This window comes from Macaca fascicularis, chromosome 16, assembly GCF_037993035.2.
Source record: "Macaca fascicularis isolate 582-1 chromosome 16, T2T-MFA8v1.1".
Lineage (NCBI taxonomy): Eukaryota > Metazoa > Chordata > Mammalia > Primates > Cercopithecidae > Macaca > Macaca fascicularis.
In genome coordinates, this window is record NC_088390.1 from 104,634 (window position 1) to 128,185 (window position 23,552).

Consider the following 23,552-nt stretch of genomic DNA (forward strand, 5'->3'; position numbering starts at 1 on the left):
GTCCATTGGTCTCCGTTCACCTTTCCGCCTAGAATTGTAGGAGGGGCGCTGGGATCTTAGGGCTAGAAAGAAATTCTGAAGACCACTTTTAGGGGCGGCTTTTAGTCAGGGCTTCCAGAGAGACAGCCAGCCGGGTGTGCGTGTGTCTCCAGGGCGAGGCTTGCTGCAGGGGCTACAGAGTCCAAGAAGCCCCAGGACCCACAGGCTGCAAGCTAGAGTCCTGGGAGGGTGTGGCTTGAAGACTTGAGAAGCGGAGGGTGCGGATCCCACCGTGGTCTGAGGAGCTGAGACCCAGAAGCACGGGCTGCAGAAGACAGATGTCACTGGCCCATCAGCCAGACAGGTGGAGTGAACCCAGTTTTCCCCGCCTTGCTGTTTTACTCGGGCCCTGGGTGGATAGGGTGGTGCCCCCCACGCCGGCGAGGATGGGTCTCCACTCAGTCCAGAGGCAAACATGCATCTCACACAGAAATAATGCAGAACCAGCCATCTGGGCACCCCGGGCACGCTCAGGTTGATGCACAAAACCAACGCCGCGCGTGGCCCTGACATCTGTGTGTTCGCATCACTCCACACACATTGCTCAGTCATCGCCTCGGTGAGTTTGTAAGCTCGTTGTGTGGTTCTGGGGCTTTTTGTCCTTGGTGATGACAGGCTCCCCACTGCCCCAGCTCAAGTATGGAAGGTGATGGCACCAACGGCTCCTTGTTTCTCAGACACTTGAGTGGGTGCTCTGTGCAGCCAGTTTCACCTGCAGCAGCATCTGTTCCCTATGCCGATTCCATTCGGAGTATGTGCCTCCCTTCTGTTGAGGGTGCAGCCTTCTTTCAGGGAAGAACTGTGTCCTGTTCGCCTATATCGCCTGTGGTGTATCTCATGGCTGAATAAGTAGCTATAGGATACCTCGGTGGCTGAATGATAGGTTCATTGGAAGGAAAACTTTATATATTTTTTTCTTTTTGGGATGGAGTTTCACACTCAACGCCCAGGCTGACGTGCAATGGCACGATCTTGGCTCATTGCAAACTCTCCCTCCCGGGTTCAAGTGATTCTCCTCCCTCAGCCTCCCAAGTAACTGGGGCTACAGGCTTCCGCCACCATGCCTGGCTAATTTTCGTATTTTCGTTAGAGAAGGGGTTTCACCATGTTGGCCAGGCTGGTCTTAAACTCTTGACCTCAGGTGATGCGCCCACCTCGGCCACCCAAAGTGCTGGGATTACGGCCATGAGCCCCTGCACCCAGGAACTTAATACCTTTTTTTTTTTTCCTTTAAATCGTAATGGGCTTGTTAAATGCTTACGTTTTTTTTTTTTTTTTAATTTATTATTATTATACTTTAAGTTCTAGGGTACATGTGCATAACGTGCAGGTTTGTTACATATGTATACTTGTGCCTTGTTGGTGTGCTGCACCCATCAACTCGTCAGCACCCATCAACTCGCCATTTACATCGGGTATAACTCCCAATGCAATCCCTCCCCCCTCCCCCCTCCCCATGATAGGCCCCGGTGTGTGATGTTCCCCTTCCCGAGTCCAAGTGATCTCATTGTTCAGTTCCCACCTATGAGTGAGAACATGCGGTGTTTGGTTTTCTCTTCTTGTGATAGTTTGCTAAGAAGGATGGTTTCCAGCTGCATCCATGTCCCTACAAAGGACACAAACTCATCCTTTTTGATGGCTGCATAGTATTCCATGGTGTATATGTGCCACATTTTCTTAATCCAGTCTGTCACTGATGGACATTTGGGTTGATTCCAAGTCTTTGCTATTGTGAATAGTGCCGCAATAAACATACGTGTGCATGTGTCTTTATAGCAGCATAATTTATAATCCTTTGGGTATATACCCAGTAATGGGATGGCTGGGTCATATGGTACATCTAGTTCTAGATCCTTGAGGAATCGCCATACTGTTTTCCATAATGGTTGAACTGGTTTACAATCCCACCAACAGTATAAAAGTGTTCCTATTTCTCCACATCCTCTCCAGCACCTGTTGTTTCCTGACTTTTTAATGATCGCCATTCTAACTGGTGTGAGATGGTATCTCATTGTGGTTTTGATTTGCATTTCTCTGATGGCCAGTGATGATGAGCATTTTTTCATGTGTCTGTTGGCTGTATGAATGTCTTCTTTTGAGAAATGTCTGTTCATATCCTTTGCCCACTTTTTGATGGGGTTGTTTGTTTTTTTCTTGTAAATTTGTTTGAGTTCTTTGTAGGTTCTGGATATTAGCCCTTTGTCAGATGAGTAGATTGCAAAAATTTTCTCCCATTCTGTAGGTTGCCTGTTCACTCTGATGGTAGTTTCTTTTGCTGTGCAGAAGCTCTTTAGTTTAATGAGATCCCATTTGTCAATTTTGGCTTTTGCTGCCGTTGCTTTTGGTGTTTTAGACATGAAATCTTTGCCCATGCCTATGTCCTGAATGGTACTACCTAGGTTTTCCTCTAGGATTTTTATGGTACTAGGTCTAACATTTAAGTCTCTAATCCATCTTGAATTAATTTTCGTATGAAAAAACTGCTTTAAAGTTCATATGGAACCAAAAAAGAGCCCGCATCTCCAAGACAATCCTAAGTCAAAAGAACAAAGCTGGAGGCATCACGCTACCTGACTTCAAACTATACTACAAGGCTACAGTAACCAAAACAGCATGGTACTGGTACCAAAACAGAGATATAGACCAATGGAACAGAACAGAGTCCTCAGAAATAATACCACACATCTACAGCCATCTGATCTTTGACAAACCTGAGAGAAACAAGAAATGGGGAAAGGATTTCCTATTTAATAAATGGTGCTGGGAAAATTGGCTAGCCATAAGTAGAAAGCTGAAACTGGATCCTTTCCTTACTCCTTATACGAAAATTAAATGCTTACGTTAATGTTTATTTTTAAAAATGTTATCTGTGACCTTTCAGCTTTTCATAGCACTTCTCGTGTGAATATTTTAAAAAGGCCCTTTAGTCGTGGGGGAGAAGGAGGTTATCCCTTTCAGCAGAGGGAGATGGAAGAACAGGCCCTGGTGGGTCTGAGCACAGGCAGTCACCCCAGCCTTGGTGCTTGCTTAGGTCTGTTCTCCGTTCACCGTAGCCGCATCCACTCTCATTGTCAGCTTAAAAATAAGCTTTTTCCTCTTTCTAATCGGAACAGTTAGTTTGTTAACCGTCACATTAAGGTATCGAGAATGATGGCTTTCAGGCCTCAGATATGACACAAGTAATAAATGCAGCTGACCCTGAACAACATGGGTTTTGAGCTTCGAAGGATCACTGATGTTAATTTTTTTTCCAACCAAACCCTTACTGAAAAAACCTGGCTTTGTGGAGGGCCGACGTTTCCTACATGTGCTTCCATAGGGTGGCCGTGGGGTCCTGTGGATACGTAGATTTGGGTAAACTCGGGGCGTGTTCTGGAATCCATGTCCCTGTGTATACAGAGGGACAATTGCAGCTTTTTAGAAGTTTGTGTCCTGCCTTGTCCTAAAAAGGTTCCAAGGTGGATGCAAAATTATTTCATTCCTTTGGTTTTCTTGGTGGGATATTGATGTTTATTCTTCAGTGTCTAATATCCTGAGTGAACAGAGTTACCGCTTCAGGAACAAAGCCAGTCTGGAAACACATATTGAGATATCCACCTTTTCTTCATGGTTTCACAAAAGGCCATGATCATATTTTATTCAGTTGAACTGTAGGAAACTGCCAATATTTGCTGTTTTTGGCCTACAAAATGGCAAGTTCGTACGATATTAAAAACAAAGGCTTCCTGGATGGGGAAAATAGGAATCGGTAAGAACCTGAAGTTCTCTGTCATGGCCTCTGAGTCACAGGTAAATAAACCTGCGTGAGGGGGAGTTGACTGTACAGTATTTTCCTTCTGTTTTGATACTGTCAGAAAAAGGTCAGTTCCAATGTGTTGGGTCCCTTTGCCTCAGCTTTGCTGCAGAAGGGACTTGCCATTATACCTCTTGTTCCCAGTGCCCAGGAGGCTGATGCCACATAGAAGACCTGCAGGTCGGTGGATGTGAAACAGGCATCGGACACGCTGTGCACCTTGGGACGCATCTGAGAAGTGTGTGCTTGCAGCAGATCTGAGGTGAGGGCGTGTTCCATCTCCTCTCCCTTCTCTGGCTTTGCAGGCCTTTGAAGTTGGTCCTGGAAAGTGAAATTAGTTAATGCTGATTTAAGCTCCAGGTCAAAGCCTGGGGGCCGAAGAGACCCGCCCTTCACTAGGGGTGTGAAGCATTGGGCCCTCCCATCAGGAGGCAGCAGGGACTCGAGAAAGCCCCACATGCCCTCCAGTTCCCTTATGTTGAAATTTTTTGTAGTCGGCCATGCCGGGTCATTTTGGGAGGTGAGTAGGGGATTCACATGGGGGTGTGCAGTATTCTTAGGTGTCAGGTGCGAGAGTTGAATTTGTAGAAGCTGTGCAGATAGGAAAGGGCCTGGCAGGGAGTGCTGTTTACACGGAGCCGATTTAACGCGAGGTCTGTGCTCTACCTGGGTCCGTGTCTGACTGCTGTCTCCCAGTCTGCAACAGGACGTTGACGTGACTTGGCGCCATCGTCCCACTCTGTGTAGATGTCTGAGGATCTGTGCGCAGCTGCTCTGTGAGAATGCGTTGTGATAATGAACTGAGAAACAGTGAACAAACCCTGAATTGGTTAGCACTGGTTCCACGGCCACTTCTGCTGTGGTTGGAGTCATTCATAATAAAGTGTGCTGGACTGCTATGCAGAGCTCTGAATTTCAGAGGCCCTTTAACTTGGCAGCTAACCAGTCGCTTCCTTCAGAAGACATTTGAGTCCCCTTTACCTACCAGGGTGACCCTGGGAGTTTGAAGATGAGTGACTGTCCAGAGGGGAGACAGATGTGGATGGTGAAGGAGGCCCTATCAGAGGTCAGTGCACGTCAGTTTTGTTTCTTCAGCACTTGCTGTGTTCAGGCGGTGCCCCGGGCCATGTGCAGAGCATCTGGGGACCCTGCCCATGGCATCCCAGGCACAGCTAGCATCTGCGCCATCTTCATACTTGGCCTGAGTTTTGGGGAAGTACCGAGGATGGCTTCTGCCTTTGCTGGAGAGAGTTGGAAGTCAGGGCAGCCCTCCACAAGGAGATGATCGCCAGCTGATTCCTCAAGAAAGAGAGGTGGTCCCCACATGGGTAGAGCAGGGCAGCATGTACAGACCTGGGTGTGGGTCTGGGGCATGTGCATCTGAGTGGGTTCTGCTGGGAGACAGCAGGGGTGAGGTGTGAAGGCAGTTGGAATTTACAGGATAAATTATCACTAAGGCGATGCCTGGAAAACATAAAATGGGGACTCTCTGGGGGTAAACGTGGACTTAGGGTGACCCTGGGCGTGGGTGTTTTCAGGCTCTGAAGGCAGAGATTTAGGAAATTGGGGCAGAGCTGAGCCCCAGACGAGGATGAAGACCACCCTTGGGATATTGAATGAGACAGGGGTGGAAACCCAGTGAATGTCATGGGGGGGTCAGTCCAGCAGGCAGGCAGCAGAGGAGACCGGTGTCCTCAAAGGCCCCTTGGGCCTACCTCTCAAAGTGCTGGGATGACAGGCATGAGCCACTGCTCCCTGCTGATACTTTTAAAATTTCTAAGCTACTCTCTCTCATACCCACTCCCGTATTTTTTTAAAAAAACCAGGTTTATGGCTATATTTTTTCCAAGGGAACCAAACAGTTACCTGTTTGAAGTACAAATAACACCGTGTTTAAAAACCGAAAATGCCACTTTGCATAGAAGTTTCCAAATACCCAGTTGGTTTGAGCCTTGCATTGCAGTGTCACTACCTGCTCTTAAATTTCTACCCGATGTATAGATAGCGAGACAGGGACGGCTCGTACATCTTCAGGTTTCAGTTCTACTACCTTGGGCTATATTTTCATTTATTTTGGCACAACTGTGGGTGTGGCAAGCAATGCCAGGGTATTTATTTTGAAGCGTGTCCAATAACAGTTGGGAAGATTTTCACATTTTTAGAATTTTCATGGTAATAGTTATAATTTACAAAGAATTTAAAATTGTGTAGTCATTATTTTCCTTTTTTCTAGATGTGCCCCGAAACAGGGTTGCTAACTATCATTCTACATCACAGGATTAATAACAGTACCCTTTTGGAGCAGATGCCTGTAATCAAGGAATTCTGCCTAGTCAGTTCACTTTAAGCGTGTTTAAAAGGTTGTCTTTATCCTAGTTGGCACCTGTGGCTCTAGTTGGTTTTCACTGCTGAAGAATATTCCACGATGGAAGCCGTAATTCATCTGTTTTTCATATCGGTGGACATTTGGATTATTTTGGGAGGGTGTGTATGTCTATTCAGCCTTCATTTTTTCAGGATTTTTTGTAGAAGATAATGTAACAGTGTAACATCCTCTGCTAGGGAGCCAACACGAACCCTGATTACAGCCACACTGACTCTCACACAGACTCTCAGGCCTTGTTACCAACACACAGAACCATTTTCTTAAGTTGAAACCCAGTAGCAGAACCTGAAGCCATGTGAACGGTTCCTCCGATCTTACACTTCGAATTCACTTTTTATTACTATGTCTGCTAATTAGGAAGCATATCAATTATACAGAAATCTGAGAATGTAAAATTATACGTTTATAACAGAAAAAACCTTATTTAATAGCCCAGAACACATGGCTATGTTTTTCCCTCATGCCCCACCACTGTTTTCTTTGCTTGAAATGGGAAATGACACTTGAATGCGGTTTTCTAGCGACTGTTAGCCTGGCATAGTTCTTCAGAGACAGAGGATGTAAAGCACATGGAGAATTTCTGTTTGTGGAATGTGATTTCCCGGTCGCCTCATTCAGGCTGCCGCCGCCTTCCCCTCTGGCCGCCTGCATCGTGGGACGTCTGAGAAGGTCCCTGTTTCATCCTCTGGAAATTCTGAAAAGGAAGGAGAGGAGGGTGTGCAGGGTGTGGTGCATTTGTGTTGGTCTTCCAGCTTTTATTTGGAGTCTCCGCTACCTTGGTTCCTGCCTTTATGTCCCTAGCTCGTGGCTTCATCCTTGTGTCTAACTCACAGGCAGACAGATGGAAAGGGAAGTTGTATTCAGCCAACAGCTTGATCTTATTCTCAAGGCTTAAATCGACTGGGTATTTGGAGACTTCTGTGCAAGTGGGCATTTTTGGTTTTTAAAAACCGTGTCTTATTTGTACTTGAAATGGGGTAACTGGTTCTCTTGGAAAAAATATAGGCATAAAGCTGGTTCTTAAAAAAAAAAAAAAAAAAAAAGGGAGTGGGTGTGAGAGAGTGGCTTAGAAATTACACCAGTAATGGTCGGGAGTGGTGGCTTATGCCTGTAATTCCAGCACTTTGAGAGAAGGAGGCAGGTGGATCCCCTGAGGTTAGGAGTTCGAGACCAGACTGGTGAACATGGTGAAACCCCGTCTGTACTGAAAATATGAAAATTAGCCGGGCATGGTGGCAGGCACCTGTAATCCCAGCTACTTGGGAGGCTGAGGCAGGAGAATCACTTGTACCCGGGAGGCAGAGGTTGCAGGGAGCCAAGATCGCACCACTGCACTCCACCCTGGGCGACAGAGCAGAAACACCATCTCAAAATAGAAAAAAACCAAAAAACTAAACAAAACAAAAACCCGGTAATGAAAACCTGATTGCATCATCTGTGATGGAGATGGCGGATTATTTCATTTTTAGTGACAGGATGAATTGGATATGTTTGCAGTATTGATTTGACAAGGGAAATGGTGAGAACCAAATGTGCCGCCCAGCTTGGGCCTCGCCGTTGGCAGAAGACCGTGGCGGGCAACAGACTGGAGACTCGGAGACCGAGGGGAGAATTCTCATGCCTTGACGCTGGTGCAGTGTGTGCTTCTGGACTCCTGCTGGAGGGAGCTGCCCCTTTGCCTTGCAGGCTTTGGTGCAGTGGAGACCTTAGGACCTGCCCCTCCTGGCACACCTGTGGGTGTGGCGAGCAGTGCCAGGGCTGAAGCACAGGTGCTGAGCCCGGAACGTGGGACGGGAGAGGCTGCACACGCCGGCAGGAGTCTTCTCCAGCAGCCGGGGGTTTCCGCAAGGGGGCGGGGTGTTGGTTTTCCTCCTTGAATTTGGGTGGAGAGGGTGTCCTGGGGTGCTGTCTGCACTTGTGTTGCTCTGAGGTCAAGTTGTGGCCCCGAGTCCCTGTCCCTCTGCAAAGTGAGGGTTTGCCCATTTTCAGGTCAGATTTCCCTTGGGTCCGGGTCTCTAGGAGTGGGGCGCATTCCAAGGGGGCGTGAGCACGGTGGACGCCCGTGGGCCTCTTCCTCTCCCCTCAGCTCCTGGGCTGTGTGTGAAGAGCTGCCCAGCGGAATCACCCTCCTGCCTGGTGTTTCATTCACCAGAAATCGTTCTCACTGTGGACTCTTGAGTCAAATGTAATCCAGGAATGGAACGTGCTGTTGCTGGATGCCACACACAGCATCAGGAGCTTAGTTGGGGATTATATGATCTTACCCCACACCTTAAAAGTAAAGACTGTAGTTGTCAGGCGTCTGAGCCCAAGCCAAGCCATCGCGTCCCCTGTGACTTGCACGTATATACGCCCAGATGGCCTGAAGTAACTGAAGAATCACAAAAGTGCAAATGCCCTGCCTGGACTTAACTGATGACATTCTACCAGAAATAAGTGAAAATGGCCAGTCCTTGCCTTAAGCGATGATTTTTGTGTGTGTGTGTGAAATTCTTTTTCCAGGCTCATCCTGGCTCAAAAAGCTCCCCCACTGAGCACCTTGTGACCCCCACTCCTGCCCGCCAGAGAACAACCCCCATTTGACTGTAATATTCCTTTACCTAACCAAATCCTATAAAACGGCCCCACACTTAGCTCCCTTCGCTGACTCTTTGGACTCAGCCCGCCTGCACCCAGGTTAAATAAACAGCCATGTTGCGCTCACAAACCCTGTTTGGTGGTCTCTTCACATGGATGTGCATGACAATAGTTAAGGGGATATTGAAGTCTTTGGCAGCTCCAAGAGCCTTTTCAGTTTGTGTCGGGCCATTGTAGGCAGAAGGAAATACTTGCTTAGAGACTCTTACAGAAATGTTCGGTGCAGTGCCATTAACTCGTGGAATAAATGTGTAACTTTCCATGGCAGACCTCTGGAAAGAGATGCTCTTTGAGTGCACCCTGGCCTGCTCGCTACAAGAATCGGCCGTGTCACCCCGCTTTCCGTGGGTCTGCAGGTGTGCGTGGTCCATTGCCCTGCACTGTGGCCATGGAAGGGAAGATGATCTGGAATGCTGGCGACAGTTATCGGTGCGTGTTGATGTGTGCTGCTTTCTACAGGGGAGAACATTTCTGTTTAATAAACATCTCATCTCGATGATGACTGCAAGATATTTGAGTCTCATTCAATAGTGTTTCTGGGTTCCTTCTGTTTTTATCTGCTTTCTAGCACTAGGCAAGTGAAGACATGGAAAGTAAAAACCCATCGAACTTGTAGAGACATGGTGTTGTGGAGGAGCAGACTGTAGCCTCTGGCTCTGTTTAAAGATTGTAGTAAACCTCTTACCTGGCACGGTCAGGGTGTAAATTATCTTGTTTAATCGGAATGTGTATGAGTCAAAGCTGGCGCCTGCATTGTGGATGAAATACCAGATTTTAAGGGAACATGTCAATGTGCTGTAAGATACCAACAAAGTTCCTCACTGAGGTTCTGCGCGGGTTCGGAGCAGCTGGGCCTTAGGTCACCAGGGTCGTCTCTGGGAGCAGATGCTCAGTGTGGGCATTAGTCACTTAGCCTTTCCAGAGCCGAGGAGCAGCTCTCTGTGGTGGTTTTTGGAATCTGTATTTTGAGTCAATTTGTCCCACTTGACTCGAAGTTGCCGCGCGATTTCAGACCTTTGCCTCCACCGTGCGCTCGTTTTCTTGTCCCCTGATAACTGCCTCGGTTGCCCCGGCCTGACATTTGAGCCTCGTCGTTCATGGACACAGGTTCCGTGGTGGGGCAAAGGCCGCGACTCCGGCTTGCACAGTTCTGTGACTCTCACCATGGCTTATCACATCACTCCCGGGATCTCCCGTTTAGAGGAAGAGTGTCCCTTTCCTGCAGGCCCTGTGTGGTGTGGAAACCACCCCTACCTACCTTTCTGCTGTTTGAACTGTACCGTGAAGCTATTTCTGTTCTAGTCAACCGTCAGAATTTAAGGAACAGTGATTTATGTAACTTATCACACGCTTCTGAGCAATTCTTTATGAATTTCATTCTGTTGTGAAATTATTGCAGTTTTCATGGCTATGCTGGTCTCATGTTGTGGCCCTTGAAATGAATTCCCTTCCCCATTGTGTGTTAAGGTTGTGCCTGGGAGCTGTTGAGGCCTCACCTCTGCTTAGGGCAGTGGCTTTGCTCTCCTGACAACAGGAAGAATCTTATTTAGAGCACTTCTAATGTAGTTTTTGCTTCCAGACAGAGTTACTTTTTTTCACAGAGACAGCCACTAAAGTCATAAATTATGCTGAGGATGCACACACACGGGTCAGCTGACAGAGTGGAGTCCAGAACAGATCCAAAGATGCAAAAGCAGTTCAGTGGAATTTGAGTCTTTTCAACAAATGGTGCTGGAATTATGGGACAGCCATATGCAAAAGAGTGAAAACAGGGAGAAATTCCTGTATGAAAATTAAGGTGGATCATAGCCCTGAATGTAAAATACCAAACTACAAAACCTGCAGAAGAAAGGGAAATTGTGGAGACCTAGGGTGAGAGCTCTTAGCCATACCATGATCCATAATCAAGGAAGAAAACAAGTAGGTAAGACTCATCAAAATTAAACTTCTAATATAAAAGACACCCCTAGGGAATTGAAGAGACACATTTTCGATAGATGGGGAGAAGATGTCTACGAACCATGCAGCCGGCAAAGGACTCGTATCCAGAATGCACAGGACTCCCACGGCTCATGACAGAGAACAAACCACCTGACTTAAAAGCGGAAGAGACCTGAACAGATGCTTCGCTGAGAAGGACGGGAGGATGGCCCGAAAGCATCTGAAATGACCTTCAGCGTGACTGGTTGCACCCAGATGTGCACCGAAGCCGCAGTGAATTTGTTCACACCCCTGCTGGAGCGCCTGACTAAGGTCTTCCGACAGCCCCAGGTGCTGGTGAGGACCGGCAGTCGGGACTCCTGTGCGATGCTGGGGTTCAGCACGGTGCAGACAGCTTGGCGGTTTCTTACAAAACTGAACTCACACAAACGTGGGTCCCAGTGACCCCAATCCTGGGTATTTACCCTAGAGAAACAGAATCTGATGTTTAAGAAAAACTGTGCCCAGATGTTAATAGCGCTGTCTATAGTTGTCCAAAACAGGTTACAATGTGCCACAGCCATATGTGGAATAATAAATACCCAGCAGCCCCGAGGCCTGGCTGTTGATCACAGGACACCCTGGGTGCACCTCCAAGCACGATGCCCAGGAAATTGTGATTTTGCGAGTGTTTTGCCACAACGCTCGCAAAAGATAGACCCGAGTCATGGGAGGACACGGAGAGGGTGGTTGCTGAGAATGGGAGGGTATGCTTATGAGGCCCCGTGAGTGGGTTTGGGGCTGTTGGACTGTTCTGCTTGTGTGATGATGATTATGGGAATATTTGTGCCGAAATTCACAGAACTGAACACTGTCCACTTTACAGTAATTTTTAAAAAGTGGTAATATGCTCATTTTCGGTACTGTTTTTAATGGAAGATGGAGTTTGCAGATGATTTGTCAGGGCAAGCCTGTCTCAAGAGTTTGTAGACGATTCGTTAGGGGCCTATCTCAGGGCCCTTGGGTTGGGTTGGGTTGGGTTGGGTTGAGTTGGAAAAGCCTTCTCTGTTGTGGGCAGTAGTACGGGGCGTGGAAAGGATATTGCCAAGGAAACATGTAGAATCCTTTGAGGAAACGTGTATTTCTAACTTGCTATAAGATAGAATTGGAAATTGTAATGGTTTTGTTTTCTAGAGTCTTGGTAGAATAGGGAAGACAGTGTAATAAAAGCTAATTTTGAAATGAAGAATTTTAAAGATTTTCAACAGCAATTGCTCTGGGAAGTCACCCTGGAAATGTTTTTAAAGATGTTCAATAGCAATAGCTCTAGGAAGAGTCACCCTGGAGTTGCTTCTTGAGCATTGGTTTCCTGGCTGTATCTTCCAACTTTCATTTTTAAGTTTTGCTGTGAGTTGGGGATGTGTGGGAATAGCCATCCCAGCCCTGCAGGGGGGTGCATGTGCCCCGAGGCCTGAGGCACTGTTTTAACCTAGCTTGCAACATGGGGACTCTTCTCAGTGGCTGGAGTAAGAGTACCAGCCTGGCAGGCTGGGGGGAGCCCCAGGGTGGTCTGGGCACTGTCCTCCCTGCCTGCAGGATGGCAGCTGGAGGAGCTCGAAGGCTGCCTGCCTCGTGGCTGTCAGCGCAGCAGCCCCTCCTGGCCCTGGAGCAATCTTTGGGTCCATGAGTCTCTGCACCAGGACTTGCCTCCTGGGACCTCCGCCACTGTCCTGAGGGCCCTGGTGCCACTTTCCCGGTGGGACCCAAGCCTCAGGCAGCTGCGACCCCAGATTCGGTTGCTTTCCCTGCCGTCTCATTGCAGCACGAGTGCTCATCTCACTCAATGTAGAACCTCAGGTTCCTTCAAGATCCCCAGAGATGGAATCTCCCAATTTAACAAGATAGTTGGTGACAAGATTTGAGCGGCACTGATTTAACTCAGCTTCCAGAGTTTAAGTTCCCAAGACACAGTCCTGCTCCTTCCCTGGCCTCATCCTGTGTGGCTGGTGTGGATGCGGGGTTTCCGGAGGGTGGGGCTGTGGCAGGTCAGCAGCCAGGGGGATGGCTCATTATTGATCGCTCAATGCCTTGAGGATAACTAGGATTAATGACCTTTATAGGGCTGTAGGTTTAGAGTATATATATATGTGTGTGTATATATATACATATTTAAACGAGGTGGACACGGTTATCACTGCATTTTTCTGACATGAAACTTGGAGAGCAGAGGGTTTAGGAAACTCCTCAAGCCACACTGTCAGCGGGACTCGGGCGGTCTGGCCTTAGACCCTGCACTGTTTGCCCCTCACCACGCTGTCAGCAGATCCGGGTGGTCTGGCCTTAGAACTCACGCTGGTCGCCCCTCCCTGCCACGTTGTGGGGTTTTTCCTGTTTCTGGGCAGCATTTGATAGCTTGTGAAACAAGACCAAGACTTACTATGAGTGGATTTGCCATTATCTGAGATCCAGAACGTTTCCTGGACCTGGCGTTGCCGATGTCACGTAAGGGAAGGTAAAAACATTTTCATTGTGGTCACTAGGGCTCCGGAAATGGTATTTTTCCCAGTGAAAGTTTACTCATAAAAATCTATTAACTCAATACTATGTGAACAGGAAGAAATGTGTTGGGCTCTAGTTAAATGTCTCAGAGCCACAGAAGTAAATGAGGACACCTTCCGAGCACAGCCTCCCGGAAGAGGCCAAGGACGTTTGTCTGGAGGGTTTGCCATGAAGCAGGACTTGGGCAGGGCTGGTCTGCCTAGGGAGGCCTCTGCCATGATGTAGGTTAGTTGAAGTAGTTGACGGGTGGTGGCTTGAGGTCGGTGGTCCCCGAGGAAGCCCCTACCAAGGCCGGTTTCCGTGGGATGGAAAACTGCCGTTCAGTGGCTGTAATCTTGGCTTCACAGGTCTGACATACAATCCTGCCCTCGGATACTTGGATCCCAGCCAGGTCAGATGGCCCTGAAAGGACATTCGGACTGTGATGGCTGCACCCATTCTCAGCATCTGTAGGGTCTCCTATGTATGTCTGTGTTTCCATTTTCTTTTAGCACAATTTCTCCCAGTGAAGTCGTGAGAAATAGAAGGAAAGGTGGAATGAAGATGTGATTGAGGAAAGTGTGGTGTGGTCTTCGACCTTATTTTGCCTTGGTTGGTGCTCAAGAACTCCACCTGACCTCAGAGCTGAGCGTTTCTGCCAGGAAGTCCTGCCTTTTATCCTACCTCGAGGCCTGTTGAGACACTCCAAGAAGCTTCGTTAACAAATTGCCTTTTCCTTTTACAGCAGTTGGATATATTTGCAGCAAAACAAAGGAATAACCCCCCAATATGGTGATGAAATGCATTTAAGTATAGATAGCATTCAGTCTTGAAGGGCCTGAGATTTTAATCATCTTTGGGTCATGTAACAAGTGGTGTTGGTGATTAAAATCTCCTGACAGCTTTGTTCTGCCACGTTCCTCAGTTTTGAATGATGATCTTCCTGGTGTTGTACCTTGGGAGGGGCGTTTGTGTCAGTAGAGAACAGAGTGGTGGTTCCCAGAGGCTGCGAAAGGACAGAGGTGAGGCCCCTGAAGGACACTGGTCTTCCTGGTTTAGGGGTTTGGGGCTCAGCCACCTTCCTGTGTCCGTGTAAATTATACCCAGGATCATTTTCACTCGCCCCACTTTAGTTGAGTATTGGAGCTTCAGGATATGTGTGTGCCCACGTCACCTGGGCCGTGATCCTGGAGTTGGGTGAGACTGATTCCCGGGTTTATAGAATTACTCTGGGATTATTGAAAACAGAAGCACTTAAGGCATTCATAATGCTATTTCCTGAACGTAATTTATGTTCAGTTCTTCAGAAACATTTATCTGAGGAAGCATCTATAATTTTTGTTTTCTGCCACTCAGTGCTAGAAAGAATTGTGCAACACTCAAGTGAGTGGCATTATTCCTCTCCCTCCACCATGCAAGCAAGATTAAAGGTACCTCTGGCTCCCCTCAATCTTCTCATCTGCAGGGTGCCTGGCATGGCAGTGTGCTGCCTTCCGTCTTCTTTTTGGGGAGAATTAGTTGTGTTTGTGTGTACTGCTCAGCTCAGCCTCGTGCAGTTGTGTGGGTGAGGAGCTTGGATGCTAGGTGACCCTCCCAGGCCTGCCTCCCACCTCCCTAGGCCTTGTTCTAAACTGACAGATAAACAGTGTGTTTTGGAAGAGGACAGCAGCAGGGCAGGAGAGAGTTTGTTCAGACTTTCTCCTCGCACTGACGTTTGAGCCTTCATCCAGCCTGGGCACTTTTACAGAGCTGCGTTTGTGTGTTGCAAACCATTCCCTCCCAGTAACCGTGCTTTCAGAGGTTTGGAAATGTGACTTAACTCATCTTCAATTTAAAGCATACTATCAAATTTTAGTGTTGAAACTGATGTATTTTATGGCCTTTATTTGATTTCTCTTTATTTTTTTTCCCATATGAGACAGGGCATCTTAAGGGACACAGCCTGGTGTTGGCCGCCTTTCCTAAGGATGGAAGTGAATTCTGAAAGCCCTTTATGTAGGCAGCGAAGGCCTCTTTTATTTTGGCCTAGTCAGGTATATAATTCTTTTTCTCTTTGGTTTTTTTGAGACAGGCAAAAAAAACCTTTTTGTTGCCCAGGCAGTGGTGTGAGCACAGCTTACTACAGCCTCAACCTCCCAGGCTCAAGTGATCTTCCTGCCTCAGTCTCCTGAGTAGCCAGGACCCACAGGCACATGTTCCATGTGTCCCCATGCCTGACTTAGTTTTGTATTTTTTGTAGAGATGGAGTTTTGCAATGTTGCCCAGGCTGGACTTGAACTCCTGGACTTAAGCAGTCCAGCTGTCTCAGCCACCCAAAGTACTGAGATCACAGGCATGAGCCACCGTGCCTGGCCAAGTGTGTTTCTAATTTCAAAATTAAGAGGACACACATCCAGTTAATTACATCTCTATTGGAACATGCTGCTTATAGTGCATTAGGAAAAATCATCCAGAACTTGGAAAAGGAGCTGGACAGACACAGCCCTTCGAGCTTGTCCGATGAACCCCTGGGGTCTTTAACTATCTGGAGGGATGTACCATGTCAGACTCACTGTTGACCGGCTGAAGCCCAGGTTTCCTGAGGTTATGTGTCAGCTTGTAGTACTTTCTCTGGCAGAGATGCGAGTGACTTCTGCTCAGTGACAGGCTCATCTCAGGGACTTCATGGCCTGAGGGACGGCAGCCTGTTTGAGCTGATCGAGCAATCTCGCACTACCCTTATTTTCTGAAACGCCTATGAGTGACTTCTCACACGGTCTTTGAAGCGGCTTCATGCCCGCGCTCCTTGGTAATGATCGAATGCTTTTTTTGACCCCTCATCCCTTTCTTTGGGGTGTTCCAGTCTCAGTTCTCATGATGTGTTCTGCTTCTGCAGGAATTTCTGAAGCTGCTGAGTGTAGAAAGCACTGAGGAGGCTGTGCTCCCACCCCTGTGAGCCTTCCAGGCATCATCCTCTCCCCTTGGTGAGGCAGCGTCCATGACACACCGAGGAGGCTGTGCTCCTGTCCCCCGTGAGCTTTCCAGGCATCCTCGTCTCCCCTCCAGGAGGACAGGAGGAACCTTTCAAACCCTTCTTAAACTTGTTTTCATGTCTTTGTTTTAACAGTTTTCTTTGCATCGTCTCCCTTATCCAGAAGTGAGGGTGAACGCTGAGTTATTCACGGGAGTCAAGAAACCACACGCAGCCCAAAGTGACGTTTGTTTCCCTGAAATGATTTGTGTGTGTTCACCTTAAAATGCAACTCAGTAAAACAGGTGTGTTTTGAGGAATGACTTTAAATTACCTAGGTAAAAATGTGACAGTTAAATTTCATCATCTGTGTGGGTGTCCACAACCCCCTTCTGTGATTGTGTGTGAGTTTGTGACTTGTGGTTATTTTTGAAGAAAGAAAATCTGTTGTTGAGGACTTCAGATGGTGTGCTGGGATTGTGTAGGGTGGACATCGGGGACTTCAGTGTGTGGCTTCCTTGAAGAGGTTCAAATTAAGGCTGAGAGTCCCTACTCCAAAATGCTCCAAAACCTGAAACATTCTGAGCTTCCTCATGACACTCGAAGGAAATGCTCTTTAGAGCACTTTGGATTTCAGGCTGGGGATGGTCAACTGGAAAGTGAAATATTGCAAGACCCTTCTGGCCCCAGGAGCTTGGATAAGGACATGGAGGGGGCCTGTGCCAGGTATCCCTGGAGTGCAAGGCAGCCTGGGCTCTCTGAACTGGTTTTTTGTAGGAGCCACAGAAGGGAAAAGAGGGTCAAAGTGGCCACGCCTGGCTCCTGAGAAGGCTGGACCAGAAGGAGGTGGATGCGGAGGACAGCAGTTGAGTCCCCAGCGTCCGGGACTCCTGTCCCTGGTGGAGTTGAGAGCCTCCTCTAGTTGTGGCCTCTCCGCTGTCAGCAGCCACTGAGGCCTGAAGGGAGAGGGGGCTGAGGCGAGGAGGAAGGATAGGCCTGCTTCTGGAGAGGGCCAGCATCGGCCTGTGCTAGCCTCGTTTGTTACTCCTGCGTCCAGTGTGCACGGCCGTGCCTCGTGGTGTAGCGGTTCCCGGGATGCACAGCGCTCTTGTCTGCAGTAACGTCTTTGTCTCCGACCCTTGGAGGCAAGTTACCTTTTTCTCCAGTGAAAAGAGGTAGAAAATCTTACAGAAATGCATTTGCTCTAATGTCTGTTTTCCGATAAGACATGGTCGCTTAGGCTAAATCTTTGTGAGGTCAAGACAGGAGGATCACTTGAGGCCAAGGGGTTGAAGACCAGCCTGGACATCATAGCAAGACCCCATCTGTATAACAGAAGTTAGCTGAGTGTGGTGGTGCGTGCCTGTGGTCCCTGGTACTCTGGAGGCTGAGGTGGGAAGATCACTTAAGGCTACAGTGAGCTGCTATTGCTCCACTGTACTCCAATCTTGGCGACAGAGCCAAGACCCTGTCTCAGAAAGAAAAGTTAAAAAAAATCCAGAAATGTCATTTTCTTTTAAAATCATCCCAAAAGAAAAATCGTTTTTTTCTAAGAATGTAAAGGGTAACTGATACGATTCTTTCCTTGCATTGTTTCTCCTTTTCGAATATTTACAGTAGTCCGTCCACATCGTCTCTCATCTCATTACAAAGCAGCAGGTGTCTTTGAGGTTAGTGGTGTCTCTCTGTGTCGCACCTTGGAGAACAGCCAGCATGAAACCTCTTACCACGATCGTGCACATCGTTTGTAGTCCCAATTAAAATCCTCTCCAGAGACGCCTGTGCTGCTTATTATAGCAGAACTTTGGTTGTGCTGAAATGTGCATTCACCTAATGGTTTTAAGTTCATATCTGAGATGATGCTGTATAATTCCTGAAGCATATGGGATCAGTAATGATTGAAGATAATTCTGGCTGATGTCATTTGGAGGATATTTTTCACTTCAAGTTAAAACTTCCTTCGCGATAGTCATTTTGGGATTCATTTAACTATGTGCTTTATTTCATAGCTCAAATTTTCATTAGTCATTTCATACCATAGGATTTTGAAAGCAGATTTGGCAAAACCTTTCTAACAAAATGTTTGCTTATGATGTCCCAAGGAACAGCACTCAGAATTGCTGGTAACTGTGGTACATTTTAAGGCTGACGATAGAAGTCACTTGAATGGTAAGGGCTGCTTTGTGAGGCAGATGGGGTTTGAATCCCGACCCTCCTGATATGCAAGCCCTGACCGTGGCCTTCTCTCCTCTCCCCTGGGAGATGGGAAGGTGCCAGCATCTACCTCACAGGCCGTCCTGAGAACCTGGGACTAAGGGCTTGTGTTCCTCTTGCAGGTGGCACAGACGTGGGGGCTTGACGATACACACACTGCAGGCTGCCAGTGTCAGGGTAATCCAGTTTTAGTCATAAAGGTGGGATTTGCTTTGCTCCCCTGCAGACCAGGTGCGGTGCTGCTGTTGTAGCAGGTGTGTGGATCCTCTTGGGTGGTCCTCAGGTGGACAAGGAGTCACCGATTCGGATTCCCAGTGTTAGATGTGAGGGGACCATGGACCTCATGTGTTCAGAGGGGAGGAGTAAAAAGCTTCCCTTGTATTTCCAGAACTGTCTATCCCAGGAATGCCAAACCACTGGCTTTCACCTGACGCTGTCGTAGGTGACACTGTCTGGAAATGAGGACTCATGTTCCGCATCCTTGAGCCAGTACCCGTCTCCCTCCAGGGCCGTGGCCCAGCCCTCCTCATTTCGCTGGGTTGCCAGCCTGGGGATCTGTAAGCCCAGTGACGTCTCCGGTCTCGGCCCCCGCTCCCCCTGGGGACAGGAGGTGGCTTCAGGAGGCTGGTGATGAATGCCTGAATGAAGCCGACTTGTGACTGCAGTTCTGTCTAAGGGCCTCCCCGGGTGTTAGATGTCAGTAAATGACACCTGTGTGTGGATCTCATGTGATGAGAGAAACAGTGGGGGAAACCAAAGCTTGTGGAGTCTACAGGTTCTGAACTTGGAGGTGTGTGCACCTGTGTACTTGGTGAGGGGTGTGACGTCCGGAATGAGTGTGCACGTGTGTCACGTTTGTGCATGTGTGGTTGAGTGTATTTAGCAGGTGTGGGTGGAGTGAGCATGTTCATGTGTGTCGTATGTAATTGAAGGTGTGTGTGGAGTGTGTACACGCATCATATTTGGTGAGTGTATTTGAGGGTGTGTATGGAGTACATACATGCGTTTGCGTGTATACTATTGGGTGAAGCGGTGGCATGTGTGGAGTAAGCATGCACACGTGTATGCTGTGTGTGGGGTTTCTAAGTGGTCCTCCCCTGAGCCTGCTCCTGGGCCCTGCTGTCCTGGCAGCTTTACAGTTTGGTGCGTGTTTGATTCCGGAAGATTCTGGAACCAAATTCTGAAGCTGTGATCACAAACTTGCAGCCCTGGAGGACGCTGGCCCGTGGAGCCGGCACGAGGGTCTCTGTGCTGGCCTCTCCCTGGGCTCTGTCCACAGAAGAGCATGTCCGATGATTGAGCTGTGCGGGTCTGTGGCTCCCCAGCCTCGAGTCAGCCCTCGGTTCTGTCCCACCTCTGTTTTTCTTGCTGAGGGGCTCCGGGAAGTGGTGCCTGGGATGGCGTTTTCACCCTGGGGTTGCTTCGCCAGCTGCCCAGGTGCTGGCTGCCTGAGCCCTGCTGCCGTCCTGGGTGGACGGGGCTGTCGCGGGGACATCCCTGAGCACCCGCGGGAAGGCAGGTTTAGGAAGTGCCAGAGGTGAGTGGCTTCCTCTCACACTTGATTTTCTGGAAAGTTCTGGGTCTCCTGTTTTTCCCTAAGGGAAGTTAGAAACTGAGTTTCTCTTGAGGGGAACGTCTTTGCAGAGTCTGCTGTTTGAATGTTCCCCAGGTGTGGAATACTCGGGGCCATATGTGTTTGGGAACATCCGTGTCCTGAGCGAATTCAGTAAGGAATGGAGAGAGGCCTCCTATCAGCTTGGCCTCTGTTTCCAGCTTGTTGAGGGTTGACGGCTGCTGGTATCCCAGGGAGAGTTAAACACTGGGCGGTGTGGGATGGGAATGTTTGCTCTGACAAGGACAGTGGGAAAGCATCTAAACAAACGTCGCTGTTCTCCGGGCTCCTCGGGGTCGAGCTTGTTTTGTGGTGTTGAGGGAAAGCTACCCTTGTTCCTGTTCCTCACCATTTGAAAGGTGTCCAGGACACGTTCCTCTGGAGAGGTGATGTGCGTGAGTGGGGGTCAGGTCGCAGGCTCCGAGGTTATTTGGGACCTGTCAACTGATTTCCTGAACACACAAGTGCTTGGTAAAGATGTTCCTGATTAGCTAAAACATTTCAACAGGACGTGATAGCTGGTGGTTGTTTAAAGACTATCACAATTTTCCTGTTACTTTTTAAATGCCTGTTGAATAAGGGAGGAATCACGTATTTTTATTTTCCTGTCTGCATACTTGATATTTTGTTTTTTGTTTTTCATGTGGGTGTGCAGTTAACAGGATTTAGAAACAGTCTCAGTCCTGGGGAGACTTCAGGGCCGCCTCAGTCAGTGCTGAAGGGAGGCAGGGATTTGGGGGCTGCTACCTCCACAGGAAGGGACACCAAGGGCCAGAGGTAAGCAATCTCAGTGAGGTCACAAAGACGGGCACACCCAGCACCCTGGCCCATGTGCCTCTCCTTCACCTTTGTCTCTGCTCAAAGCTGCTCTCCTGGGTCATCACTGGTGATCTCTAGGTGCGTGCTTGCTTCTTGCAGAAGTGGTGTCTGGCTGTGGTCAGTGTGGGCCCTCAGGACTTCCCTGTTTTTGGCTCACATCAATATTGGGCAGTGGTGTATGTTTGCTTTGGAGTGGTAGATCCGGTGGATTTTGGCTTTGCCAACTCGTTTAATACCTGTTCTCCTAGGTGCTGGGACCCTCTCCTAAGCCGCCTGTTCTCCTAGGTGCTGGAGCCCTATCATAAGCCGCATGTTCTCCTAGGTGTTGTGACCCTATCATTAGCTGTGTGTTCTGCTAGGCGCTGGGACCCTATCGTAAACTGCTTGTGAGAGATCTCGGAGGTGCTCCTTATGAGGATCCGCTGCCTGACCTGAGGTGGAACAGTTGCAATTCAAAACCACCCCCCAGAAAAATTGTCTTCCATGAAACCCATCCCTGGTGCCAAAAAGGCTGGGGGACAGCTGGCCTAACGCGGGCTAAGATGTCAGTAGATTTTTGGACTTGGGCCTCAGTTGAAGAGGATTAGATTTTGAAAGGTGGGGTTTGAAGGCTTCTAAAGGGCAGGTTTTCATCTCCAGTGGGGCCTGGCCAGAACTGGGTAGAACTGACCCAGAAGCTGACAACTAGTCAGGCTGGCTCACTGCCTGTGTCCTGTGTGTGCAGCCTTGCTGTTTATTCAATTGTCTGGTGGTGGTGTGGATTCCATCCACAGCCTCAGAGTAGTGGAACCCATTACTTCAAGGCTGACCTTATTTAACTTTATCAAAAAGACATGAAAATCATTTAGTATAAATCTTCCAGATACCTGTATCCTTTCTTTTCCCAGAGGCTTTTAAGTATTGCAACTTAAAAATCTTCAAAAATAACTTGAAAGGAAAACCTCTAAATATATTTTTGATGAGCACCCTTGAGAGCTTTAATATGTGAAGTAAATTCCCTTGACTTTTGTATTCCTAGAAACTCGTTCATGTTTGCAGATGACTTTGTATTTTGTCAACAGTGGCCACTGGTTGGTGACCATCAACACCTGCCGTGTATCATTTAGAAAGTTGGATGTGGATGTATTCACTTTTCAGACACACAAACACATGGGCTGTTTGTTTTTGGTTTTGATTTTTTTGGTTTTTTTTCTCCCCCCAGCTGAATTCAAGAAAGGGAAACAAGCAGACAGAGTAAGTACCAGAAAGCGTCTAAGTGGCTGGGTGGGGGATCCTACTATGGTGTTGGATTGTGTTCTGCCAGACATCGCTCCTCGAAAAGCTGACCCTGAAACGGCTGGCATTGCCCTCACCCTGGGACATTCGTCTGTCTCACCAGAAAATGAAGAATCTGCCAGAGTACTGTGAGTCAAATTCAGTCAGAACTCGATTAACTAAGAGGCTTTGTCTCAAAGGCCAAAACATGAGGACACATTTTTAATTTTTAAGGAGTGCTTCATTGTGAGTCAGTTCTGATGTGTACTGCATTAGGAAACCTCTGAACTTCCACGGTCAGGCCCAGAACTCTGAGGGAAAGTGGTTGTGCCCTTCCCACTGTTTTTGTCACTAGCTGTATTGATTTCCTTAAAACCCTTTTTATATGAGTTCTATTATAGTTTGAAAAAAATTCACTGAGGTAGAACTGGAAGCGTTTGCGCCATGTTAATACTCATGACCCGTTCTGGGTCTCGGTGTATGCGTACTGTATAAATGTACATGTGTGTATGTGGTGTACACATACTACGTGTATTTCCACTGCATGTATTTACAGTGTATAGGTATGTACACTACATTTGTGTCCTACACACGTGCATGCTGTAGGCATGCATGTACATGTGTATATGTGTGTATCTACGGGGATGATTATATGCACACTAGTTGGACACCTATCTGTTCTACATGTGTACATACATGCATGTATTTAATGCCACATACATACCTGTGTACGTGCACCATGTGGGTATGTGCACATTATTTCTGCAGATGTATATATACATATGTGCACACAAGCATGCATGTACACTATGCACACTGAATAAACTTCTGGATATGTACACAATAATACGTATACATGCTGCATATGTACGTACACTATTGCATATGTGTATACGTTTTATACGTTAGTGTACTGATGTACATTGTATACATGTGCATATGTGTACACTGCACATGTGTATGCATGCTGTAGTGCACCTACGTACATTGGATAAGAATGTATGTTATATGCATGTGTATACATATAGCAAATAGCATACCTGTGTACATACGGATGTGCATGTGTATGCCATATGCATGTACATACAGGTTATAGTATACCTGTGTACACTGTATGCATATAGACGTGTGTGCATGCTCTGCATGTACATACATGTTAGCATACCTATGTACATTTGCTATATGGATGTGTGTATGCTCTATGCTTGTACACACGTAGTGAACTTGTTTGTACACTATATATATTTGGATGTGTGTACACTCTATGCATGTACCCTACATGGATCTGGATGTGTGTGCACTCTGTACGCACGTAGTGCACTTATGTACACTCCACGTATTCGGATGTGTGTACGCTCTATGCAGGTACACGTGTTACAGTGTGCCATAT

The 23,552-nt window shown here is 47.8% G+C and overlaps 2 long non-coding RNA genes across 8 annotated transcripts in view; one reads left to right on the plus strand and one right to left on the minus strand.

Moving 5' to 3' along the window:
* LOC135967909 (uncharacterized) overlaps positions 1 to 14,217 on the plus strand; it is a 36,412-nt gene extending 22,195 nt beyond the window's left edge. For 2 of the 7 annotated variants that reach the window (XR_012425071.1, XR_010582202.2), the window contains exons 2-3: positions 3,977 to 4,094; positions 7,716 to 10,706. This is a non-coding gene — a long non-coding RNA (uncharacterized lncRNA). Of the gene's footprint in view, positions 1 to 152; positions 4,095 to 4,820; positions 10,707 to 13,825 lie in introns of those variants that run through there. The other 5 variants (XR_012425068.1, XR_012425072.1, XR_012425069.1 and 2 more) reach the window with 5 other exon arrangements.
* The window catches only part of LOC135967907 (uncharacterized), a 114,129-nt gene that overhangs the window by 32,069 nt on the left and 58,508 nt on the right, over positions 1 to 23,552 (minus strand). The window lies entirely within an intron of this gene.